Source organism: Danio rerio, chromosome 23 (assembly GCF_052040795.2).
Source record: "Danio rerio strain M-AB ecotype USA chromosome 23, GRCz13ab, whole genome shotgun sequence".
Taxonomy (NCBI): Eukaryota; Metazoa; Chordata; class Actinopteri; order Cypriniformes; family Danionidae; genus Danio; species Danio rerio.
The window spans coordinates 36035086-36055280 of NC_141043.1; the positions used below are offsets into that span (position 1 = coordinate 36035086).

The 20195-nt window shown below is 36.9% G+C and overlaps 1 protein-coding gene across 20 annotated transcripts in view; it reads right to left on the bottom strand.

Moving 5' to 3' along the window:
• The window catches only part of plxna2 (plexin A2), a 775091-nt gene that overhangs the window by 401593 nt on the left and 353303 nt on the right, over positions 1 to 20195 (bottom strand). For 6 of the 20 annotated variants that reach the window (XM_087307493.1, XM_087307478.1, XM_087307484.1 and 3 more), the window contains one exon: positions 11730 to 11832. The exons of the other annotated variants lie outside the window; for them this stretch is intronic. The gene's annotated coding sequence lies outside the window, so the exon portion shown is untranslated. The remainder of the gene's footprint in view (positions 1 to 11729; positions 11833 to 20195) is intronic. 20 annotated transcript variants of the gene reach the window in all.

Genomic DNA, 20195 nt, shown 5'->3' on the forward strand with positions numbered 1-20195 from the left:
TATTAAGTAGCCTACACACAGTTCAGTCTTGCATCCTCTCCTTGTAAGTTCAGACTTTGCAAGTTTAATATGGAAAACAAACTACCGAGGACACGTCGGGTAAATCGTCTGGGAATATGTCTTTAGATACAGACCTTTTTCTTAAAACGCAAAATACCTATTTTATGCTTTGCGTGTATGCGCAAGGAGAATGCTAAGAACTTCCGGTCGACAGCTGATGCATATAAACAGTAACATTTGGAAACTTTGAAACGATGGTTTTAATCTATTTTACCTGCTTTTAGCATCTTTGAACTAATACTGTTGTCGATCAGCGCCACCTCCTGGATTGAATATTTAAAAAATGTAATCTAATAGGATGAAAAACTACTGCTGTGAGGCATTTTCCTCTCGTTGAAAGACGGCATCTTCTGCCGTTTAAATGGAGCCTCGTCTTCGCTAAAGTCAACATTTTCTCATGCTTTCAAACATAAAACCAACCCAAACACATGTAATTCACCAAAATGTTTGACACACCTGTAGCCTGTACTGTCCCAAAACACACTAATATAATAACTGTGACAAAGTGTAAATAAGTGGCATTTTGAAATGACAGAAAAACACAAACCCTGGAAAATACAACACACAAAATGAAACATAAACGGCTCGCGATTAGAATGAACAGAAAATCAGCCATCAGAGTATCAGTGACAGACTTTTGTTGGTCATTTTTGTAAACTGCATGACTTACATACCTGTTAAGTTTCATGCCAGTTATCTGGTTTGCTCTATGATGCAGTGAATTATTGCGTGCGTGCGTGCGTGCGTGCGTGCGTGCGTGCGTGCGTGCGTGCGTGCGTGTGTGTGTGTGTGTGTGTGTGCGCATATGTGTGCATGTGTATTAAAGAGTCGCTGAGCTAACAGCTGACAGGTCGGACACACACTGTATTTTTGACAGCAAACACTTGAACTAGGAGAACGTTTTTCTCTCGCGCTTGAACCACATCTGACAGATTATAACAGCTTTAACACACACTTTTCAAAGTTGTGTGTGTCACAAAAACACTCCGTAATCCACTCAAAATGCTATTGAAACCCATTTTTGGAGCGCAATTTACCTATTGCGAGCACTGTAGAAGGAAATTCTAAGCATTCTACCGGAAGACGCTGGTCGCGATTGGCGCCCTCCATGCAGCTGCCAAGAAAAAAAGTTCTACAGACAAGATGAATTAAATATCACGTTTAACAAATATAGTGAGATTAGATCCAGCAGTAGATCCTTGATGAACAGTCCGAAGAGCTCTCGTCTGGGTAGATGTTCTCAAAGCACCGGCGGACTGTTTGGAGCTCAGACACGCCCACATGCTGGAGCGCAAGCCAGAGTGTGAGTGTGATCACAAGATGTGCATTTTCAGTGGTGTGGTGTAGACGGAGAGTTGTTCAGAAACGCTGGATGAAGCGCCAGTTTGGACGTGGATCATTTTCATTTTAAAACGCTGTGTGTGTTGACTGCAAAAAGCCTTTATTGTCTGTTTTTTTTTTTGTAGACAAAATATATAAAAAAAATTTAAATCAAGGAGCATTTGCTATGCAAGTAAATAATACTGTTTTGTTTTCAGAAATAAAAAGTAAAAGCTAAGTGAGTTTTTCTTCTTAAAACAAGCAAAATAATCTACTAATGGGTCAAGTAAAATAATCTTATTTCAACTCAAAAACAAGATTATTTTACTTACCACATTGGCATATTATTTAGGTTGTTTTAAGGAAAACGTTACTTAATTTTGACTTATTATTTCTGAAAACATAACAAAACTGACTAGAGAATGCTTCTTGAATTATGAAATTTTAAATGTATGGACTAGAAACAAGACAAAACCCCCAAGTATTCCCAAGAAAAGCATTTTTGCTGTGAATTCCATAATTAATTAAAAATAATTCATATTTCAAATAAACAAATATATTGGGGAATAAAAGAAAGGAAATGCCACAGCACAGCAGTCCTCCTCTGTTTCTCTCTATAAAAATCTTCACGCAGCACATTTAAATTTAAATTAGATTCGTTCCAAGTTTCATTTTTAATCATGCATTATTCAAAATAAAATCACTCCAAAGCACCACTAATGTATCCTGTAGGATGGCTTTCTGGACTATCATTATCTATAAAAACAGCATTAAAAATGTACGCCACGCCTTAGGACTGGCTCCCAAAACTCTCTTATCCCGACCACATGAGAGCAAACATGATTTAACACTTTTATCATCTGTTAGGTTCTCTTGAGTAAAACCATAATATGTCTCCTTTGGTGGGGAAAAAAAATCAACATTTCTTGAAAGCCTATTTCTAAAATGATAAACAGTGTTAGGGTTAATATCACAGTTTGTATGCTTGATTTCAGTTGACAAAGAGTGGCTCATAAATGCAGAAAGACTGTTCATAAAGACATCTGAGGTAATAAATACTGAATAAACCGAAGCACTGAAAGGGAGACTTAACAAGGAAAGACAAGAAAGCAAGCAAATAAAAAAAGAAAACAGTCAGAGCCAACAACACTATTATTTCTGATCAGTCAGCCTTTGCTAAAGCCCTGCACGTCATAAAATACCACTAAAATATAACCCCAAGCCCCCGTGATGTTCAGAGACAAGCCTTAGATGGATTTGATGGCTCTTCTCACCCATCAAAGCCTTTTAAGCAGCCACAAAGTCAGCACTGCTGCGTACACTTCTAACATGCCCTCACGGGTCACTGTGGTCACAGGACGTGTCAGGTAAGATGTATTTAAAAAGAAGTCTTTTTCAAAACAAACGCTGAAAGTTAGAATTTGAAGATTTTCTTGGAGCAGTACTGTTATGTCTGGTTTTTGTGGGAGGATTGTGAACATGTGTTACAAAATAGCTGCACTGTTGCATCTGCCTACCTCAGTGTTTCCTCTCTGAACCTCAAAAATCTTGTACTGTATGAATAACTGAAACAATATAATATACACTTAAACTGAATTTGTATTTTATAGCATGTTTATTCAAGTCAATTCAATAAATTAAAAAAGTGTTTACATTGAAGCACATTGATATCTATGGGGCAAAACATTACAAAGCCATATTTCTGGGAAATAAATTGTGCAATTCTGAGCGTGCTTTATCAAGGTGAGTTGGCTGGATAAACCACCTGTAGGAGACATACTCATTCCTCTCCATATGCAAGAGAAACTTTCTCATAAACATTCCATGTTCCAGAAATAACATTGTACAATCCTAAGTGTGCTTGTGGAAAAATCCGTTGCAGTCTCACGGCAGTTTGTAACTTTTTGATTTAGTGGCTAATTCATATCAATTTGTACAATCTAATTAGTACAATTTAGTACGATTAGCTCATCATATAATGACGGTTGGGTTTAGGGGTGGGGTTTGGTGCCACGCCTCCTTTTTAAAATCTTACATTTTCGTACGACTGCACTCAACAAATTCGTATGAATTAGCCACTAAACTGACAAAACTTACGTTTTCTCGTGAAAATCAGTCTTGGAAAAAAAAAAAACACTTCTTTCCTTAATTTTCCTAAAAAACACTCGGTTACAAAGACTAAATAACTAACAAACTAACCAAAAGAACAAAAAAACTAAATTAACTTAGAATTGTCATGGCATATATAGGTTGATAGGTTGATACTCTCTTGTAATTTTAAGTGCTACTATTATCCTGATTTGTAAAAGGCTTTAGATAAAAAAAGTGTGTATATATATATATATATATATATATATATATATATATATATATATATATATATATATATATATATATATATATATATATATATATATATATATATAAAGAATAAGTAAATGTGAAGAATGGGGAAGAAAGGTTGGCATGGTTGTTGGTGCCAGACGGGTTGGTATGAGTATTTCAGAAACTGCTGATCTACTATGAATTTTTTGTCACAACCATCTAAGGTGTACAGAGAATGGTGCGAAAAAGAAAAAATATCAATTGAACGGCAGTTCTGTAGGTGCAAATGTTTAGTTGATGCCAGAGTCCAGAGGAGAATGGCCAGACTGGATTGAGTTCATAGAAAGGCAACAGTAACTCAAATAACCACTCGTTTCAACCAAGGCATGCAGAAGAGTATCTGGTGCGCTACAGCATGGATGAGCTACAGCAGCAAAACCCCACCGGGTAACCCTTTTGTCAACTAAGAACTACAATTTGCACAGGCTCACCAGAATTGGACAATAGAAGATTGGAAAAAAGTTGCCTGTTCTGATGAGTCTCCATTTCTGTTGCGGATGGCAGTGTCAGAATTTGGCATCAAAAACATGAAAGCATGATTTCATTCTGCCTTCTATCAATGGTTCGGGCTGGTGATGGTGTGTATAATGATGAGGGGGATATTTTCTTGGCACACTTTGGGTCCATTAGTACAAATCGAGCATCGTGTCAACGCCACAGCCTACCTGAGTATTGTTGCCGACCATGTCCATTCCTTTATGACCACAGTGTACCCATCTTCTTCCAGCTGGATAACACGCCATGTCATAAAGCCAGAATCATCTCAGACTGGTTTCTTGAACATGACAATGAGTTCACTGCACTCAAATGGCCTCCACAATCACCAGACCTCAATCCAAGAGCACCTTTGGCACGTGGTGGAAAGGAAGATTTGCATCATGGATGTACAGGCGACAAAGCTGTAGCAAGTGTGTTATTCTATCCTGTCAATATAGACCAAAATATTTCCAGTACCTTGTTGAATCAATGCTACAGAGGATTAAAGCAGCTGTGAAGGCAAAAGGGGGTCCAACCTGGTACTAGTACGGTGTACCTAATAAAGTGGCCAGTGAGTGTATATTGTTGTAGAGGTTAGAAAAAGTAGGATGTTTCATTTCTGATATAAATATTTCTGTTTTTGATTATTCTGATTTCAATTTTTTGTCATTTTTGCAAGTAAACTAATCTTAATATTAATATGCTTAAATGAACAGATACAAGCTAAGTAACAAAAACGTCAGAAGTATTCCAGCTATATGTTCTTCACATTTCCCCCACCATTACTGCAGATTTATTTGCCACTGCCACTTCAACCCTAGTTCAGTGCTATTCCCAAGACCCTTGTCTAGTTGTATGTCTGCAGAAAGTGTGTCCCATCTAAACCTGGCTCAACTTTACTGACCTGTTAAACATTTATGGCGCTGTGAGGCTTAAACAGGGCAAACTAGAGTAAATCCAGGCTCAGCTGGGTGGCAGGCTCAGGAGAACATACATCTACAAAGCATCTCTAGCTGTTATCACTTTACAGCAATTATCAGGAAAATGGCCTTTAATTGGCCAGTTAATTGCAGCATAAATTTGAGTGGTAAGAGGCCCAATCAAACTGAAATTGTACCCTCCGATGGAGCTCCTCAGCTGGGCTTGGCATAGCTAGCAGTTATCTGCAGATGGACACCAACTGGACCAAACCCACAATCAAATTGACAACATCTATTCAAGCAACAAAGAGCTAAACTCAGTTGAGTAAAAAAACTAAATAAAACTTAGTGGTGACGTGAACAAAAGCAAAAGCCAATAAACCGTATGTTATTGATAGATCCCATTATAATGCCGCGGTCATTCTATCGTTTGAGCATGCCAGATCCCGTCATATGGCGCTACAAAAAGGGGTGGGATTAAACAAGATGATTAGACAATTATAAAAGCAAGCGATTGCCGATTGGTCAATATTTTAAATTTCAGTACAGAGAGGTCATGTTTGATCTGTAATTGCTCCCACGCAATCATGCCTATAGCGAAGTTTTATGGAAGTCTATAGGGCGAAAAGTGCAGTGTGACCACGGCTTAAGGGTGTACAGAAATACACATTAAAAGGGCTATATTTATTTATTCATACATTCATTCGTTCATTCATTCATTCATTTATTCAAAAAAATCATCAATAACCACACACTCATATACATACAAACTGCAAAAAATGTTTTTGTCAGAAGTTTGTGTCCTGTTTCTAGTCCAAATATCTACAAATTATTAAATAAAAAATAAATGTTAAAATGAAGTTTTCCTTTAAAACAAGAGAAATAATCTGCCAATGGGGTAAGCAAAACAATCTAATGCAAGAAGGAAAAACAAGATTATTTTGTTTACCCCTTTGGCGGATTATTTTGCTTGATCACTTCATTTTGACATATTATTTCTTAAAACTGTGTTCGACAAAATGTTTTACTTTTCTAGAAAATGCTTTTTGATTTTAGATTTTTTAGATATTTGGATAAGAAACTAAACTAAAACTCTAGCTAAGATAAGCATTTTATGCACTGCAGTACAGATAATTCACTGTTATATACTATAGAATATGTATATCTGCAACATGATATTTCTGCAAAATCTGCCATTGAGCAATAATGGTATTTACAAATGAAAATTAGCGATTATAAAGTTTGCCATGGTTTTATCATAGTAATCGTAAATTAATGCTGTTTTCATTAACCATTTGTATAACCTCAGTTTACTTCAAATAACTATCACCATGGTTAAACTATATTGCTGTAAAAGCATGCTGACTTTGTGCAATTAATACATTTTTACTTTTTTATAAATTTCGAACTTTGCTGGCTACAAAACATGTTCAAGATCAAATTAAATTATTTACAAGATGTATTTTAACCTTTAAAATATTCTAAAATAATTGAAGAGCAGAGAAAAACATTTAAAAAACAAAGAATCATTCATTCATTCAGTTATTTTCCTTTGGATTAGTCCCTTTATCAGGGGTCACCACAGCTGAATAAACGACCATTCTTCCTGCATATGTTTTATGCAACAGATGCCCTTTCAGCCGCAACCCAGCACTGGGAAACACCCATACATTCTAGCATTCACACACACACTCATACACTACACTACCACTGAGCCACCGTGCCGCCCTCAACAAAGAATGTAAGCAAAACTACAAATCTAAAAATACAAATTAATTATCAATACAATTAAAATAGCATCTAACATAACTAAACAAACCAAAGGTTATTGATAGTCATATTGAGGAAGCAGACTATTATAGAAAGCTGACTCACCCATAATGAAATATGTAATATTTTAATAACAGAAACAGCTCAAACGGACCTTTCACCAGCACAAACTAGCACAAAAGAAGCATAAACAAACAAGACTATTTGGGATAAAATTAAAGCATGTAGTGAGGCTGCGTGACCACTGAATGACCTACAAATATTATTTTAATATCTCATTCATTCATTCATTCATTCATTTCTGGCCTAGTCCCTTTAATAACCTGGGGTCGCCACAGTGGCATGAACCGCCAACTTATCCAGCATGTTTTACGCAGTAGTTGCCCTTCCAGCGGCAACTCATCACTGGGAAATAGTTTAATATCTCAAAAACCAAAACAGCACAGATATTTTTGCAGCACAAACGAAGCACAAACTAACATAAGCCATGTTTCCATCCAAAAATGCGAATTAACCTTATGCGCAAAACTGTATTATCGCATAAAAGACTAATTCACAAAGTGCAAATAAAGCAGCGTTTCCATCCAAAGAGTCAAATCGAACAAAATCATCACATCCTAATTAACTGGCACCAAATATCAACAGTAAAAACAGTAAAAACTTTTCTGCGATAAGAGAAGCTGGCTGAATCTTCATTTAATAAATAACTTGCGCCTCAGAAGAAAATCCTGACACGCAGTGAACGCGATGGCGTTTGAAGGTGTAAGGCGCAGAGCACAGACACTCTTTATTCTGGAGATCAAAATAACATTTCAGATGTTTTACAGTGTGCTCAGTCTGCTGTATGTCCATTTACACACATTTTTATCATCAGATGATCTCTTATAATAAAATCACATGACCTTTTTTTTAAGTGTTTCCATCATAGTTAATGCGCATCTTTTCTTATCGAATAAAAAAATTATCAACTCTTATGCACATATTTTTTTAGTGCACATTTTCAAAATATATGTGCATCTTGGTGTCTCCAACCGTTTTTTATGCGCTTTTCCAAAATGCACATAAAAATAGGTGGATGGACTGTACCAAAAAGCTAGGGACTTACTGGATTCCATTGGGGAATTACTAGAGTTTTCCAGCAGAAATAACAAAACGGGAGGGTGGTGAGAGATCGGTCAGATATACGGGAGACATCTAGGAAAAATGGGTGTTGGCAGGTATGTAAATAACGCAATTAGTTACTTTTTTGGGGGAGTACTACTTTCAAAATTAACTTTCCTTAACATTGCAAACGAATGAGACTATTTTGCCAACGTTTTGTGCTAGGAGGGGGGCCAACTTCATGAGGGGGTGAAGATGCCCAGTCATGAACAATTAAGACAGCTGGCAAGCACACAAAACATACTGCAAAAAAAAACACCTTAGTACATTTTCAACTCAATTTTCAAACACAATCACCAATTATATATATATTTTTTCAATTCTCAGTACTTATAAGAAACAACATCTTCATGTAGAGTACACCTCTCATTACGGAGCACTCACCGAAATGAGCACCTTAAGCACAGCTGTGATTGCGTTACAAGAAAATCTGCGTTGGACACAGATGACCTGGCTGGATTTAATTTCTGAGTAACACTAAAAAAAAACTCAGCATTACCGAATAGCCATTAGGAAAGCCTTACGCCTGCAACCCCACCTCCATTAAGTGGAAAGTCACTCAGCCTGGTTAACAAGATTCCATGGGCAATTACTCTAAAAGTGTGGAGTTTGCGCTTTTTCCAATCCTGTTTGGGTGCAGAGGGCTTTCTAATTCAGTTACAAGTGAGCGTCTCTGTAAAAACGGCGACACTGATCTTTCCTGATCTGCCCCTTAAAACAGCCCTCTGGCAAGTGTCTCTGGGGAAAGCACAGAAGAGAGAAGCAATCTAATGTAAATATGGAGACAAACACCTCCCCATCCCATCACTCATGCATTTTCAACAGCTGACATTTCGCTGACATTTCGGGCCCGGGACAAACTAAACAAAATGGTTGCCACACACCAAGTTAAATGGTGGAAAAGACTAAACCGTGGCAATATGTACGGGTGCGTTGCTCTTATATGTCTCTGTCTTTTTTCGGTTGAGTATATAAACAGCGAACACCTGAAAATGTCAGATTTTCCGCTTCGGAAGGCGACTGGATAAATGGAAGACATTCACAGCGCTTGCTCTCTGGGGGCTGCGTATTTAGCGCTTGATGGTTTGTTGTGCGAGACGTTTTGATCAAAGAGACCGCGAGGTAAAACATTAAGACGTGGTTTTTATGTAAATTCAGCATGGAATAAAACTTCAGTTTTGAGCCCGGATGATGTTATGTGGGAGTCAGTTCCCAGCGGGTGGGCTTTATCCGTGTTTGCTCACTGCTTAACTCCTATGCTGATTGTTGATTCAGCTTGCATTAAAGTAAATGCAAGAGTGTTTAACTCAATGTGTCGTCTGAGCCGAGTTCTTATTTATGTGGTTTCTTGTGTTAGGCTTAACAGTCAAGGTTTAAAGGGATAGTTTACCCAAGGATGAAAATCCCTCAACTTGTTTCAAACCTACCTGAGTATCTTTCTTCTGTTAACCCTTGTGTTGTCCTAAAAATCTGTATACACCATTGGCACTTCACTAAACCTCATAAATAAAGCAACAACTTTTCATTTCAATCCACAAATATATACTTTGCAAGAAGAAACAACATCATCTTCATCATAAACTCAGTGAGTGTCTTGGTTTTCTCTCATTAGTGTGGAGTTTTTCAGAAGTGGGCATCACTCGTTTTGACTGATGTAAAGGTTATTTTTATTTATAATGCTAAAGTATACCTGCATAAGTGTAAAAAGTTTTAAGCAAGACAGTACTCATAAAAGTTAAAGCAGCAGATTATTATTGTGTATGTGCAGGGGGTAATCTGAGCCGTATCTTGCCGGATCCTGTTCCGAAAAATGTCCAATATTCGTGTTTTGCGCTTCAGTATTTATTTTAATGGATCTGGCATTAACTTGTGCACGGTGAATACCTATGTGTGTGTTTGTGTGTGTAAGAGAGAGATAAAGAGAGAGATGCAAGCAAAGACTGACACTATGATAGTCCCCATGTGCAAGTTAAATCTAAACTACAGCTTTGTTATGTTTACAGTCAGTCTCATTCACTTAGACTGTTTTGTGCGTTTGAGCTGCGAAAATAAATGAAGGCATAGTGGCCAACCTAAATAATATTTGTATTTTCAAAACGGCAAAGACGCAGCCACGCATATTCATTTTTTAAAACCATGAGTAAATCTGATAATGAGCCTGATTAAAAGAAATCTTGAGAAGATAAAACTGCATGAATGGATCAGGAAAGCGGGAGACAGAAGCAAAGCAATCTCAAGTCAGCCAGAAAGCATGACAGAAAAGGTAACTGTGGGCTCTTGTTGGAAGATTAGACTGAGTGAGTCATTTAATAATTTGTTTTTCACTTGGCACATAATAGTGAAGTGAACTGAATAGTGATTGTTCAAATGATTTATGTTTGCAGCTACATGTTTTTATTATCCATGACTAATGAAAGACTTTTTTTGCGCTATCACCGTTTAATGACATCATTTATTCATTCATTTTCTTTTCGGCCACAGAGGAATGAATCGCCAACTTATCCAGCATATGTTTTACACAGGATGCTCTTCCAGCTGCAACCCATCACTGGGAAACATCCATACACTCATTCACACACATACACTACGGAAAACTTAGTCTACCCAATTCACCTATACCACATGTCTCTGGACTGTTGGGGATATACCCAGTTTTTAGCCTTTATGAAAATATGAAAATATTTTTTTGTATTTCTAGCACACAGACAATAATACTTTTTTAAAAATTAAACTGGTAGCCAATGACTTTTTTTATTATTTTTTTTTTACAGTGAATGTCAATGGCTTTCAGTATCCAGCATTCTTCAAAATATATTTTTTGTGTGTGTTCAACAGGAAAAAAAAAAAAAAAAAAACTTTTGAGCATTAACATGCCATGAAAAACATTTCTTAGAGTGAAACCCTTTCTGAGTTGTTTGTTCAGGCTTGTGTTTTACAGGACTGTAAAAATAATAAAAAAAATCTGTCAACATTTTCAAACAATTTGATTTGATTTACCAAAGTCACACAAGTGCCAGTTTCACATCTGTCAAATCCAAAAGAGATGTCACATTCACAATGAAGCTTTTTCCTCATAAAATGTAAGTTGTTATTTTTTTTCCATAGAGAGCCAACTCTAATACCTTTGATTATTATTATTATTATTATTATTATTATTATTATTATTATTATTATTATTATTATTATTATGTGGCTATTTATTTTGGAAAATATAAACATACAATTAAAATATACTGTTAACATACACATTCTCTGTGAACTTATGTTTTTAAGTTTAATATTTAATAATCAAATGTCACATCCATAGTACTGGCATTCCTCATATAGGTTTACAATCACTTAAGACAAGTAAATAATAAGTACATTCTCATTTTGGGGTGAACTGTGCCTTTAAAAGACAAAAACGGCTTTTCAAATATACAATCTCCATCTGAGAGAAATGTGTTTGTGAGTGTATTTCTGTCAGTCCGTACCCTGCAGATTTGACACATTTATTTATTTGTCCTGGTCTGTGACTGTCATTTTGGCAACTCCAGCACCTCTAAAGCTATAATGTGGTGTGAAACTAAATCCCATAATTATTCCAGCGAATGAACCCCCCCACCCTTTTTGCCATTAAACCAATTATAGTATTACCTCCTCAGGGGTCTCTGACCCACTAATGGGGGTGAGCAGCCAGAACCCCGAATCTGCGGTTGGGGTTTCACAACATGATCCTGTACACAGGACACAAGGGAATCTAAAACACACAAACACACACACACACACACACACACAATTTGAATTCAGTCCAAAGAAAGAGCTGTCTAAGAGGCCAGACTGCCATTTAACATTAATTTACACCTTTCACCTTCACATATTGTCAAAATAACTGCAAGTGGACAGTACCAGTTTATTTCAGAATGCTGGTCATATTTTGGTTTTGGGGGTCTCAAACAACAGGCTGATATGAAGTGCAATGTCAAAAAAAACACTTTCATTGTCTTATAATGTGCATTTATTTTTGCCTTATTATCCCAACAACTCTCATATGATTAGTTCAGCAATTCATTTGTTCTCAAACCTCTCCTTAGCACGATGCTAATCTGCGCTGATTGGTCCAATGACCCAGTCTGTTGTGATTGGTCGACTGTATTCCGCGCGAGACAGAGAAAAACGCCCAGCTTGGCTTATCAACATTGTTAAAGTATAGTCAGAGTGCATGTAGAGTGTATGTGTGAGCCCAATGCAAGAGTGCATTAATGCAATGCAGTTAAACACCAGCATATTGCTCTATTCTTAACCATGACACACATTCAGTATTAATCCGCACAGTGGCAAAAGCCGAACTATTTTGCAACTTCATCACCGCACGTGTGTAGGAACATCTGACGGTGACCATAGCAACGACAAACAGCACTGGATCGCAAGTTCACAAATGCATTTAAATCCGTAAACAAAGCGGCAAGCATCGCGTTTTCAACGTGGCTTTAAATGTGATATGAGAATATAAAGAGTTAATGAGATACAGTAAAAGTTGTGTAACAATTAAATACATAATTTGCAAGCTAGAAAAAACAAGGAAGCAGCCATTTTAAATGCACTTATCTACACTTGTGAAAAGGAGGAAGGAACTGATCCATGAACTGTGTACTGTAAAGTTCCTGTCTGGCTCAGTCCCATACATCAACAGCCTTTTCTGATCCTTACTTTAACCAAGGGCCGACGAATCCCCCATTGTATGCATGTAGATTGTTGAAGCGCTTGTCAGAAAATGTCAGGAATAAAGGGCAAGGCTGGGGCTACAATGCTGAGGTATTTTTGCAAAAATAAACTTTAACCATTGACTCATCACAGCCTCATCTTTGGGTAGGGAAAATTACACTAACTTTCCCTCACACTTCAGAGCACAGCTTCTTTGCAACATGATTCAACCGGGATCTGCGGGTTTTCAATTTCCCCGGATCTGCGCGCACAACAAATTGGCGGGGCTTTAATAAAGGGACTAAGCCAAAAAGAAAATAGATGAATGAAAACAGTTACTTCTTATTAATAGAATATTTCATAACAAATCAGTGTTATTGAGGTTTTTCAAAAGCATTAAAAATGTATATTTCTCACTACGGTAGATTTTCACCCTAAGTCTGCAGTGGGTTCAGTTTTTCTTTTATGCTATAAATTTTAAAGCAGAATGTTGACTCTGTGAACTCATGGTCAGCTGTGAACCTCATGTTACAGCCAGCAGGATAATCTCACTACGCTTTTCCTCTCCACTCGACAGAAAATGCAAGACATGTAGGATCTGAGAAGCTCTAGCACCCTTGAACAAGTGAAAAGAAAAACTCCCAGTTTGGTTCATGAGACACAACTCATGCTTAAAGCATTCTGTGTGGTCCAGTGCCCTTGAGTCTCCATGTCACGGTTTCTTGAGGCTGTCTGTCAGTACACTTGGTGGGTAAAAAGCCCACCTGGGTTTCAGAGCACTAAAGGATTTCTGAGTCATGTTCAGTGCCATGTTTTTTCTTGAGCTTAAAAGCTCATTTAAAATTATATGGCCACACTATTTCCATAAACATTAATGAATATAAAATTGATTATGAAATGTATTCTTCATTGTTTGTTTATGTTAGTAAATACATTAACTAACGTTAACTAATACAAACTTATAGGGTTGTCCCGATACTATCAATTCAGGCCATGATACTATACCAGCTGAAGTATTATGATACCAAGTAGTATCGCAATACTGTATAAAATTCATAACTCAAATCTACAAAATGAAGCAAATTGTCACAGATACTATATTTCATGTCATAATATTTAAATTCAATTGCCTTATTATTGTAAATGTTTTATTTGTACAGACTTTCTCTGCTTTTTTTATATACTGTATATATCTTTGTATATATCTTTGTATATACTTTTTGTATATACTAGTGACTATTTTGTTGTTATTGCAATAATAACAATGATGATGATAAAAAAAATAATAAATAAATAAATAAATAAATAAATAAATAAATAATTAAATAAATAAATAAATAAATAAATAAATATGATAATGATTTAAAAAAATACTTTTTTTTTGCCACATCTGAACGAATCACCAATTACTCTGGCATATTTTTTATGCAGCAGATGCCGTTCCAGTCATAACCCAGCATTGAGAGTATGTTAAATCAAACAGTGGGTACGGAAAGTATTCAGACCCCCTTAAATTTTTCACTCTTGGTATAATGCAGCATTTTTTTAAATAATTGAAGTTCATTTTTATCCTAATTAATGTACATACAGCACAACATATTGTTACAAAAACACAGAATTGTTTACTTTTTTTTTTCAGATTTATTAAAAAAAGAAAAACTGAAATATTGCATGTTCTAAGTATTCAGACTTTTGCTTTGACACTAATATGTTTAACTGTGCTGTCTATTTCTTCTGAACATCCTTGAGGTGGTCTACACCTTCATTTAATTTCAACTGTGTTTGATTATACTGTTTGGACTTGCTTAGGAAAGCCAAACACCTGTCTACAAAAATATACAAAATGACACCCACATTAAAACATCTAACCTTCTTGCAGTTCAGGACATATTTAGGCAGAAAACAAAAAGAAAGAGAACAACAAAGAAGAGAAAGAAGAAGAAATTTCCCCCTTTCTCTTCCGATCACCCAGACTGATTGAATTGAATCCTGCAGTACAGTGGATGCGTGTGAGGCAGAGAGGAGATGCAGTGCAGGCATGCGGAGGGTCCCAGGGTCCAGAGGGCACACCAAGGAGAAGAGTGCCGCCTGGCAGAGCTAATAAGCACCCAGCCTGGCCAAAGTCTTCTGAAAGGCTCATTTAACCCCGCTGCAGCCTCCAGAGAACGGCAATTTGATTTGCTCGCTGGGTAATGTACTAGAGGAGCCCTTAATGAAATTTGCGGGCTCGCGTCAGAAAGCAAGCAGGGGAAAGAGATGGAAGGACGAAACGCCAACGGATATTGCTATTTTTCACTGAAACCCCCCGAGGAGAATAAGGGGTATTCAATTTAGCCGACTGGGGCATCTGGGGGCCCATCAGAAGGAGCCGCCGATGGAAGTCTAACAAAAGGCAACGCTCTTGGCCTTTATCTGGCCAGACAGGAGAGTTTGTTAGCGGCTCTATTATGAAGTGAATGGTGGACATACCATCGGGCCCTAATTGAATCTCCTCCACCGGTGACTCATCTTCTGACCTGCTTTCATTGTTAGGGTACAGGTCCCATCAGTTCCTCCAGCACGCCATGTACTTAATATCCCTACAAAGCCTGTGCTCCGCTTTTCACCGGGACAGATAGAGAGATCTGCTAAAGAGTGAAAAGGTGGTGGGGAAGAAAAAAGAGAAAGAGGGAATAGGAAGGAAACAAGGGAAATAAGGTGAGAGTATGGCTGTCGGGAACAGCCTGTCATTTACAGACTGCAAAAAGTCAAAGGTAGGCTGACAGATGGTCCAGGTGAGACCGAGATAATGAGTGAGAGAGAAAGAGTTTCAGTCTGTTCCCCATGAAGAATCATGTATATGTAGCATCAGAGGCTTTCAAAGAAATGAAGCAGTCTTTTCTTCTTTGTACCTTTAAGTAAAATGGATTCTCGAATGAGCACATAAAGAAGGACGTATCTTGTTCTTGGTTTATTGGAAATTGATTGAGTGGTTGTGCGATTGATGCATGTCTTGTGTGACAGGTTGCTTCTGTCCTTGGAAAAAAAGGAAATTAGAGAAAGGAAATAAAAAACAATCATCACGGTTATCTAACTTTAGATTATGAGGGCACATCAGTATTTATTGATTGATTGATTGGATTGTCCTGATGTTATTGTGCAAAACTGTGCATTTAAAGGCTTTTCCAAGTGGATGAATATGTTAATGTTACTTTTATAGTCTTTCTGCACAAATTCTAAGAGCAAATATTATACATTGTAAACTGATTTGGATTAAAAGCTTTCTGATCTAGGTTAATGTATATGTAGCATGACACTTTCTTTTACCAGTTTCTTTTTACAATGGCAACTATTTTATCTTAAATTTCCAGTAAATTATCCTGTTGTGTTCCTGAAAACACTAAAGTGTGGACAGATAGTGTTTTGATCCAGATTAATCTATTTGTAGGCTGACTCAGGTAGAACCTCAGACCCCCTAGTTTTTTGCAATTTTGCGATTGCTGAATCCAACTCAAAATCAGCAAAAAGTTGATTTTTTTTTTCAATCCTGCTAAATTATCCATTTTAAATGCAAAATAATCGCAAATTCTAATTAAAAACATCCAATTAAAAAGAATATAACCAAATTTGATTCATTTCAGTTTGCAATTAATGGTTTTACACTTATAGACATTGCATACAGTATATAGCACACATGATGTGTTTGAGTGTCTGACCTGTGCCCTCACAATCATTTCATTACATGAAAGTTTGGGTGAGATTACTTTGCAGCCTAGGCAGTAAGCAGACGCATATGAAGCGTGAGTGATTTATATGTGAAGTCAATGCAAAGATGGAATTAAAGTAAATAACAGTGCGAATTGGGCGTTTTGTGCATTTGATGTGCCACAGACTGTAAAAGAAAGTGGAAAACATCTAACAAATGGAGCAGTGGAACAGACAAAACAGCAAGCAGCTTACAATCATGGTGATTGGTTCAAGGATGACGGCCGCTGGATGTTACCGAATTGTTGGACATTATTTTTGCTTTACATGTGTTTTACATTTATGATGTGTGTCACTTCAATAAATGGTTTTGCTTAACTCTTTCCCTGCCGTTGACGAAAGAAAGAGCTTTCCTTCGATCTGTGCAATCCGTGTTTTAGGTGTATTACGATGGAGGAAGCCCTAACACATGCCCTGAGTGAGGTACATGATGTCAAAAAATTAGAGAAAGAGAAATAAGGTCGTGGATAAAAATAAGAGATATACAACCTTCCTTTGGCCTAATCCCTACCGTTTACTTGTTTATTTAGTTATTTATTTTGTATTTTAAAGATGTGCCATTGTGTCAGATTGCACACCTAGCATAGTAGGTGTTATTATCAGCGATCAAGCGGCTGCAAATCTCTAACAAACTACAAATCCACCATTTATGGACTACAAGATTCAGTCTGGCACCACACAAACAGTTCCTGATCATGACTGATTGCATACATACAGCCGGAGGACAGTCATGGACTGATTACATGGACAATAAAAACAGCACAAAGACACACAGTGTTGCTGAGTCTTGTTAAACTGAATAGTGAACATTACGTCACGTTTCCCTTGCCTAGTCTTGCCGTGCACCGATCTTTGCTTTGTTATGTTTTTTTATTCATGTCTGCTGCCTGCCTTTGACCATCCGCCTGCTCATTGACTACAATTCTGGATTGCCTGTATACATCAGTTTGCTCCTTTGTTGACTGTTGCTTGCCTAACCATTCTCTGCATAATAAAACCTGTGTTTGAATCCTCATCCTTGTTGTTTAGCATCACTTCACATTACAGAAGCCACACAATTATGGATACAGCAGAGGACACACTACTGTCAATCACAACAGTAGGCTACCTAATAAGGTAGAATGTATGCAAATGTCTGGGAACTACCACCACAAAATTAGTCATTTTTCATCAAAAAAAAGAAGAAAAAAAAAAGAAAAAACTAGGGAGTCTACTATGTTTTTGCATTTTATTTTTTTATTTTTTATTTATTTACTTACATGACAGTCATTTTATCTTAAACATTGTGCGAAATTCTGCTATGGTTTACTCAAATGAAATGAAATGTTGCCATTTAGTTTGGAAAAAAAAACAAAAGTAAATTATGACAGAATTTTTATTTCCAGGTGAACTGGCCCTTTAAAAGCCAGGAATGAAGACCTCTTGAAACATTAACATTGATTTTGGACTAAATGCCTTTTGGCTGAAAAGTCTTTTGTGTGTGTCTAGCACACTGTATGTAGAAACACACGCTATGGAGTCTGCAGAGAAGACTGTGGCTCGACCTTCACCGAGTCAAGGTCACACTCCCCATCACAGCTGGTGTGGGAGGAAGACATTTGCCTCTGGAGTTAATGGTATGAGCCAAGGTCACATGCATGCTGATTGTGCTGCTTATGATGCAGAAATATTACAAATTAAACAACAAAAAAGTTGGCAGATGGTTCATAATATGTCAGCATAATACAAATTATAGCACAATTCTATGCTTTATATTAGTTAGATTTCTCTTCTGCTTTTAATACTATGAAGCCACATTTGTTGGTTGAGAGATTAATATCTCTTTTAACTTGGATTTTAATATTTGTGGATGGATTCTGAATTTTTTAATAGGATGTCTGGAGTGTCAGAGTCAATAGTGCTCTTTCTAACTTTCAGTATTGTTCCACGGGGTCCCCTCAGGGTTGTTGACTCTCTCCTCTTCTGTTCAACATGTATACTAACGATTGTCGGAGTATGTACGGGAACTGTCATATCATAAAATATGCTGATGATTCGGTGATTTGTGAGTGTCCGCCACGATCAGGATTTAGGGCATGGTCCTACTATGGAAGAATTTACTTCCTGGTGTAATATTTTTTTTTCTCTAGTTGACTGTAAATAAAACAAAAGACATGGTGATAGATTACAGGAAGGCTTCTCCTACCCCCAGCATAACAAATATTAAAGGCTTGGACATTGAAATTGCGGACACATATAAATATCTAGGGGTTGTTATTGACAATATGTTGACATTTCAACCGAACACTCAGGCTGTCTATAAAAATGTAGAAACGAAGTTTTTTTTCTGAGGAAACTTAGATCGTTTCAGGTTTGTAACTCTATGATGACATTGTTTTATAAACAATTTATTGAATCCCTTTTATCTTTCTGCATTGTAGCTTGGTACGGTAATCTGAATGTGTCAAACAAGAACAAGTTGAGTAGCCTGGTGAAGGTGGCAAGCAAGATTATTGGTGTTAACCAAACTGGTCCAAAGGTAATTTACCACACTAATGTTTTAAAGAGAGCTCAGGATATCCTATGCATCGCAGATCACCCGTTGTACTCTGTGTTTTAGCTGTTGTCTTCAGGACGTCGTTTTAGAGTTCCTATTTGCAGGACAAATAGAGTTAGAAATTCTTTTTTAATGGTGGCCATTAGGTCATTAAATGAGTCCAGTGGGGAGGGAGATGCACCTACAATATGATGTATTGTATGTTGTGGGGTAAAATTTTATTAATGTGTACATGGAACTTCGCTGGTGTTACAGCACCTTTGCTGCAATTTTAGCTTCCCTAAACGGGATAATAAAGTTGAGTCTGATTGCTTTTTTTTTTTTTTACTAATTCAACTTCAGGTTATTAATCGTATTGACACACTGCATTTGAAACTTTTGTCAGTCATAAAAAAATTTTATAATTTATTTTCTGTTTTTCACATCCGAAAAAAGCATTTTAGGAGGTGTTTTGACCATTCAGAGCCACCGTACATGTGGAAATCTAGAATGCTGTCATTTAAACCTTGAGCACAGATCACAAATAGAGTGTGTAATAAAAAGACAGAATGTGACTGTTGAGAATCACTTCTGTCGACTACTGTGTGCTAGATTTAGTGCCTGGTGCAAATCTCTGCTGCTGTTTGGTGTGTGAGTGTGTGTCTATACAGTAGGGTCAATACTTTTAACGTACTGCCTGTTTGGGATTTATTTACAAACGGAAATGTGAGAAGTATCTCAAGCAAAGTATCAAAATTCCACTGATTTTCTGAAATAAACGTAGCATTTGGAGATAATTCCACTCCGCTGTTTGATAAGGAGGTGACAAAAACTCTCTGACAAAACTCATTTCTGTATTTAAGTGTGTTTTGAGAATTGGTCTGTGCATGTGTTTTCTAGGTTTCTAAGTGTTTTTCTGTTTGGATGTGTTTTCTTAGCTTGCATCACATTTGAGCCTGTACTGGCCACTGTTGAGTATTGAGTAAACAATTCTTTCAAAATCATTTATTTACCCTGACATCTCACGGTTTCGAGTGAATGAAATGTGAACCTGCCTGCTACTTTACAGAAATCTCTCTCTTGGAGCCTGACGATCAACAAAGTCCAAGAATATTAGATGTGAAGGGTATTATCCTGCATCAACACGCTTATCAATATCA